Source organism: Notothenia coriiceps, unplaced genomic scaffold, assembly GCF_000735185.1.
Source record: "Notothenia coriiceps isolate Sejong01 unplaced genomic scaffold, NC01 NC01_scaffold00010113, whole genome shotgun sequence".
NCBI classification, from domain to species: domain Eukaryota; kingdom Metazoa; phylum Chordata; class Actinopteri; order Perciformes; family Nototheniidae; genus Notothenia; species Notothenia coriiceps.
In genome coordinates, this window is record NW_011342814.1 from 26990 (window position 1) to 34708 (window position 7719).

The 7719-nt window shown below is 39.4% G+C and overlaps 1 long non-coding RNA gene across 1 annotated transcript; it reads left to right on the plus strand.

The window, feature by feature from the left end:
- Positions 1 to 6928: 6928 nt before the first annotated feature.
- On the plus strand, positions 6929 to 7719 carry LOC104945884 (uncharacterized). The gene is made up of 4 exons (XR_798381.1): positions 6929 to 7068; positions 7345 to 7428; positions 7528 to 7561; positions 7663 to 7719. It is a non-coding gene; the product is annotated as an uncharacterized lncRNA (long non-coding RNA).

A 7719-nucleotide genomic window follows, 5' to 3' on the forward strand; every position in this document is an offset into this window, starting at 1 on the left:
TTTGCGCGTCCGAATGTTATGTGGGAATTACTATGTCGCTGATGAGATTCCCTTTGCCTATGAGCTGTAGGCGTTGAGGTGTTTCATACAGTTCAGTTCACATCAGTTAAAAACGCGAGTCCATTCCACTCACCGGTCGGTTCAGCTCCCGTATCCGTTTCACCTTTTAGACTGGGAGAAGTGTCATTTCGGCCAGTAGGTCCGTCGAACGGCGCAATACTTTGCCTCGACTTAACCTACCGGTATTATGCGGTGTAGTACCAGCACATCCTGTGAGCATACCCCATGCTTCGGAGTAGAAAGGCCGTGGAACTCAGCCTTGTGCTTTCAGCCCATTTTTTCCGGAGTGTATTGACACAGTAGCACAACCACCATCATCACAGACGCCCAGCTTCAAACTTTTGCAGCACAGCGCCTTTGCTTGGTGAGATCAGGCAGCTGGACCTTGAAATCGTGGGGCGAGACCATTCGTTCCCTCGATGATTCGCCGTTCAGGCGCCCTAACTAGATCCCCGTCGTGAGATCCGACCTATGTGGTAAGGCCACCATGCCTGCTAGTGGCACTTGGCAATAGAATTAGCGGGCGCATGCAGACCAAGGGTTCGCCCATTTGTTCGTTGCACATCTTCGACAAAAAGGTCTTCTCACCAGTTGTTGTAGTTTAAAGCGCCTTGCTCATTGATGCCGGAGCTCCTCTAGACACTTCAAACGTGGTGTTGACTTATGTGCCACGAAGTATAAAATCAACAGTGTCCGAGTCCTGTACGTAATTTCTTTATTTTATTACGCACTTCATCCATGCTAAAGCAAAACCCACTTGAATGTCTGTGCGCTCTCTCTTCTCAGATTGGTCAAACACGTTTCTCCTATCCCCATCCTCCTCAATTTCGCTCTCGAATTCATCCGTTGTGTCTGAGAGACTTCACCCCACGGAAGATGCATCTGTTCTTTCTCGGACAAAGATCACCTCCTCGGCCACAGCACAGCATCATGGCACTTGTTCCCGAATTCTCCGTCTGTGAACGGCCTGCCGTGGGCTAGCCCCTTCACGCCTCACCTCCTCGTACGCCTAGCTCGGACAGCAGCCAGGTCTGCAACCCGGGCCTTCGACCGCACAGGAAGGCCCCACCTCCTGTCTCGAACAGCCTTAGTCCCCCGCCTTTCAGACGCCGAACTTATCACATCTCTCCGCTGGTGCGGCCCGCCGCTCAAGCTAGCTACTCTCTGTGCGGTGTGTGATGGCGGCGCAAGGGTTGATTCTTCTAAACAGCGCGGCCCCGGCCCCCCACCGGCCACCAATTTTCTTTACATATAATCCCCCACAAAGGGCAACTCGGTCCCCTTCCATGGAACAAAAAAAATAAATCCTTGGTCCATTGTTCTTTAAAACCCCGACCACTCCCTCTGTTCCAATTTTCCTTCTTTACTGCACGCATTACAGCCTGCCTATTCACTGTAGCATAATATCTTTCTGCGCATGGACTCCTCCGATTCAGCCTTTGTAGGTGCCGGAAATCTCCGTCATAACATACGTCATATACCAAAAATACAGGACACCACATATTACCGATTATAGTACCAAATATAAAGGTTAATAAAGAAACATATTTAGTTCGCTTAAAAAACAAGAGCGGCAACATGATAACCAGATGTCACCACATGCCAAGAGAAACGTTAGCAGCCCTACACTCAACGTTCTTTGCTTAAAGCGTGCGATAGAGGCGGTGGCGATCTGATGACAGTTCCAAGCTGTTTGCCGGCTGCATCTGCACTACCAGACTCGCGCTCTGGCCACTAGCATACGCTCGACCAGTGCCTCCGCGAGTTCTAAGTCTGCAGGTGACGCCGAATGAACAGCGATTCACCCGGCCCGCTCCGTCCCCTTGGAGAGTCATGTTATTATTTCACAAAACAAGTTGGACAACTAAAATAAAATATTTAAAAAAATATTTTATAATTTTTTTTTTTTTTTTTTTTTCTTCTTTGGGCCAGTTCAAATGGTGAGGTCCAGAGAGGTGGAGGGCCGGTCAAAGGGGCGTGGCGGGCCGTATGCGGCCCGCGGGCCGTAGTCTGGGGAACCCTGGTGTAGAGTATACATTTAATGGCAGTGCATTTGTGATCTTTTCAATTGAGAAGAAAAAGAAAAACAATTAGCTTTTTCTTACCTTTTTAATTTAGTGCTTAACTCAAAAATATAAAATTAAATAATGACCACAGACCAAATTTGAATACATTTTTTGGGTCCCAATTGTGCAATTGTGGCACATTTTTGTGTGAACATTGAACTTGTATTAGAAACAGGAGTGAAAATGTTGCCATGGAAACATCGTGTCGGAATGTGTTCCTTTACATTTTAGGAAATTACGTTTGTGGAATGAATTATTCAGAGTTAAGTTTTCTTAGTTTTTGTAACTTTGGATGTAACAATTCTTGCTATATCACTTTTTTACAAAATAAATCTTAAAAGTTGGAGGATTGTCAGGCAAGTTCTGAAACACTGACGTTGTCCCAGATCAAGCATACAGGTAGTTGCACTGTGGGCTTCTAATTAAGCCTTTGGTTTTTATGTATATGTCAGAGGCACCAGCATGTTAATTGTGTCACCTTGCAGCATTCTCTCAAATAAATTGGCCCTTTGTTTGAATACCTCATCATTACTATACTGGTGTTTCTCTAAAACTTTAGGCCCTATGAAGGAGAAGGATCTGATGCCAGGCACAGTGTTTCCAGTGATGGGCACACTGCTCTTCTTCCTGCCTGAACGCTACAGAGAAAAGCTTTGCTGTGTAACTCCTCTGCCCAATCCACATAAGGTAACCTCACATTTACACTCACAAGTGTTTTCCCTGTTTGTTAACTGTAAGCTGTACTTTTAATAATGCTTAATCATTGTTGGTCAGGCCAAAGAAACCAAAACCTTGCCTTATCAGAGGGCCAAGAAAGATGGCAACAAAGCAGCTCAATGCAAAGAGGATACAGTCACAGAGGACAAAGAGACGGAGAGTGACAGAGCACAAACAGAGCAGGAAGACTTGGAAATAAGGATGGCTCTGCCCTCATGTCAGCTGACCACTCATATGGTTCAGGAGACGGCCTTATGATCCTTTCTTCTTATAACAGGTGTACACTTTCAGATATGTGTTTGTGAGAAAAAAGTTATATGTGTGCAGTTTGAAGATAAGAGTGCTTCACTCTCTTGCACAATGAGCTGTTCCAAAGTGATTCTGTTTGACAAAAAATCAGGTAGTTAATAGATAATTATGTTAATTATGTTAAGAAGTTGTGTTATTTTCATAGTGAAAATGGAGCCTTAAAATCTCAATAAGTTTAAGAGCAAAATGTAAAAAGAAAAAGACTGAAAGGCACAACAGTAGTGTGGTCTTGTGTCTTTACATGCATTGGTTCAATGCAATTAGTTTCCTTCTAGCTGCTTTAGAGTGGACAAAAGCAAAGGTATGTATGAATGTGAATATATACTGTATGTGTGTGCGTATAAATATATATATATATACACACATATATATATATATATATGGCACATATAAGGCACTCTGGCACCATGAGACACCATCTTTGCTCGGATCTTAACACACAGCTTTGCAATATATATATATATAGCAGGAAAAAGGAGGTTGAGATGATCTTGTTGAGAATAAGATGTGTGCTTAAAAAAATATTTTAGATTGGTTCCTAGTTGCTCTTAATACATTACTTGCCATAATGTTATTGGTAAATCCTTGGCATAATTCTTGGCCAGTACAAATAATTCACATTCATTGACATAACCAAAACCAATATGCTGCCCATTAAATGAATTAGGAAAGTCATGCCATCTATGAGAAAGGAGCAGTATGTTATACATAACAATGTAAAGCATCAAAACTCAAGATTAATTTTTAAAATACAGTACACAGTTTGTGTTCACAGTCACAGTAATCATGTCTCCAGCAGTCATGACTGTCAGGATAGGTTGACTCCATGTTCTCTGATGAGCTGGTATTTACCCTGTAAGGTGTCTGCTTAGTATTATCTCAATAAGTTCTACTGTAGGATGACTATCAACATGGAACCACATGTGTTTAAACATTTTTGTTGGTGCCTTTCTGTTCATACTTCAGGTTGTTGTCTGTGCCAGTATGTGATTCATTTGCTTAATTGTTTCACTGTTATCATCATGTTTTTTGGAATCACAGAATTCTTGACCGACCCCATTTTAGAATTTGAGTTATCCATTTGTATTGTATTAGAAGATAGGTGATGTTTTGAGTCAGCCATGTGGCTTACTATGTTCAGTGCCAAACCATTGTCACATGTTTCCAAAGAGTAGTCTTCAGTTCATGGGAAGTGCATATGAAATGCAATAATACAAATGTTCTCCTAGATTTAGACAGTTGCGTTGGTCTACCAATATACATTGCTGGAGTTGCAATTGTATGTGAAGTAAATGGCAGACCCAGTGTAGCAGTTTAAACATGTCTGTACAATCATACTCGGGAAATACCTCAATTATTTAAAGCATATAGAATATGGATTACTTTAAACTATTGTTTTGTTTTTCACCAACAGAAAATATATTTCAGATCTTTTGCATATTTTTGTAAATTTGAATAAATCAGAATCATAATACAATATAATATAAAGCAACATTTCAGAAGTTAAAATATGGAATTCTATATGCAAGAACCATGACATTTTCCTTTTTTTGAATGTCAGGTAGAAATGTGACAGCATCCCCTGCCTTAGACATTATTTGACACAGGGGGAATGTTTTTCAGTGCTACATCCTATATGCTGACCTTCACAATCACGTTTCAAGACATTTTATTGGTTCTCAGTTTTTATTAACATGTTTTAAAGGACATGCAAATGTGTAATGTATTCATGATGCATAGAGTTGAATCATTTTCCTTCATACCTGAAATTACTTGAAGTGTGTGCCTGTATTGTTACCTTTAATTATGCCCAGATAAAACCGCTTTATAATGTAGGGTAACATTTAAGTGCAGACATTAGTATTGATATTATTGCTGAAGATGAAGATGTATTTTCTAAACCTAGAATGGGTGGAACACTGTGATACTAATTTACACCAACACACCCAATAAAGCACAATTAAGACAGTCTTGATATTCCAACCGAAGCCAGCAGTTTTTTTAATTAACAGTATTATTCTGATTTTAATTTCACCATTATTACGTTTTCATTCTCTCTAACAATGAATTAGTTTAGACTGCAAAATGATTTTGTATACAATTTATCAAAGAAAGAAATCACACTTTGTAAGTTTTATAATTTGCAACAATAAATATTGTTTTGAACAATATTTATTATGTTTGTTCTCCCAACCACAAGAATTCTCTCTATTATGCATTCCAAAAAAAGAAAAGAAAAACCCAAAGCATTGACGTCAAGATGACCACTGCTTTGGCTGTGCCTTCATTTTCTAAATGTTATTTCTTGTGTCCTGATTTAGTTTCCATAAATTAACATGATATTGGCATGAATATCAGCTCACTTCCAAACGTCTGTGGAGGAGTGGACCAAGTCCAGACAAATAAGTGAATGATAAAGATGTATTCACCCTTTGTCATGAGACAAAACAGATGTATAATTTAATCTGCTCACATGTTTCATAGTTGTTTGGATGTATGACTAATAGGTGTATATGTTTGATGTACTTGAGTTGGGATGATATTAAAAAAATGACAAATTCAGTTACTATTTTGCTTACATTTTGTGCATATATATCCCCACCTAGTGGCTATGGTAGTGAATGTCATTATAGAGGCTCCCAAATGCACCAAGAACACATAAATGGCATTTTTTGTGTGCGATAGGAGCTCTATCCTTGCATTGACATATTTTGGAAACTCATCTTTGGGTTTGATACCTGATCGCTGATACCGCCCTATCAGATGGTCAAGGGTCAAGATCTATGGGATTCGTTTTGTATCATAAAGATAAAGCAACACTTTCTCAGAATAAAGCAAAACTATGAGTTTAAAAGAAAAAAAAACTAAGTCAAGCAAAATAAAATACATTTCAAAAATAAAACTATAAGTTGCAAAAAATTTTTGCAACTTATAGTTTTATTTTTGAAATGTATTTTATTTTGCTTGACTTAGTTTTTTTTTCTTTTAAACTCATAGTTTTGCTTTATTCTGAGAAAGNCCTCACTTTATCTTCTCTTCACGTGAAGCTCTCCTCAGCTGGTGTAGTAGTTAGGCACGCTAACGCTAGCTATATAAATATGACGCTCTATGTATAAAAACAAAACAAAACTTACCTTCTTATATCTTTCTCCACTTAAATGAACTTTGTTTCTCCCGATTTCCATCACTCTTGTTCGTTCTCTCTATGTCTGGTCAGACATCAATCTGTTCCACGTAGCACGCCCCCTAGAGGCCTGGAGCACTTCCGGAATGTTTTGTATGTGTTTTGGACTTTGTACGTGCTTTGGACTTTGCATATCGTTTTGGTATTTGCAGCGTTTTTTTGTTGCGTTTGTTTTCGGGGTTTGTGTGTTGTATTTAGTTTGCATCATTTCTGTAAATGCAGCGTTTTTTGGTTGTATTTGTTTTCAGGATTTGTTTGTTTTTCATTTCAGGATTTGCAGCTGTTTCCTGCTAATGTATGTGTTTTTGGCCGTTGTTCCGCGTTTGCACCTGCCGGCCACCGTAGGGCTGTCACTCAAAAACTGAGTAGCCAATGGGGACACAAATGACAAAAAATGAGGGAGCGCAAACGAGAAAGCTGCAGCAAGAGCAAAAGTCTGATCATTGAGAAAGAAGAAACAAGAACTGCAAACAAAAACCTATGTTAAAACAAAGAAAAAATACTTATAGTTTACATGATTACACAAATGATCAGTTTGCAACTTATAGTTTATTTTGAAATGTATTTATTTTGCTTGANAAACATTCCGGAAGTGCTCCAGGCCTCTAGGGGGCGCGCTACGTGGAACAGATTGATGTCTGACCAGACATAGAGAGAACGAACAAGAGTGCTGCAAATTGAAGCCGGAGGAAACAAAGTTGATCGAAGTGGAAAAAGTCGAAATATAAGAAGGTAAGTTTTGTTTAGATACAAAGAGCGTCATATTTACCCAGCTAGCGTTACCTTGTTTGGTAAANAAAAGAGTTTGCAAGTCAAGAGACAGCACTGTGCACCTAAATGTAACTCTTGACATCATATAGATATATTATAGGTGCAGAGAGGAGTTGGTTGCCCCAATGTAAATCCCAATTTGAGAGTTAAAGGACGGTCAACAATATAATGTACCTTGGTCAGTTTGGATTTATCGTGTCATTTATTCTTAATTAAAGTGAATTTATTTTATTTCAGTCAGTCATTTGTGTGTATGCAGGTGTGGGACATTCCACATTTTCCATAAGTGAGCACTCCACGAATGGACAACAGTTTGCCAGGGTAAAATAAAACATTGTCAACATATTATGTTGTGCCACAAGAAGCAGAATGTTTTAACAGTACAGTAGTTTGAATATATTTGTTGTTTACCTTTATCAGACCTCTCAGGCACCCACAACCAGCGTCTGATCGGGTAAGACTAATTACAAATGTAATTATACCATGTAGGTTTGAATTTGTGAACATGAAATCAATAAATCCCTTTGTGTGCACTTATTTCCTGGGTAAAAATAGGATGGAGCACCAACCCCATTCCAGGAAGAGGTCCAGTCTGCCCCGGGTCAGAACNCT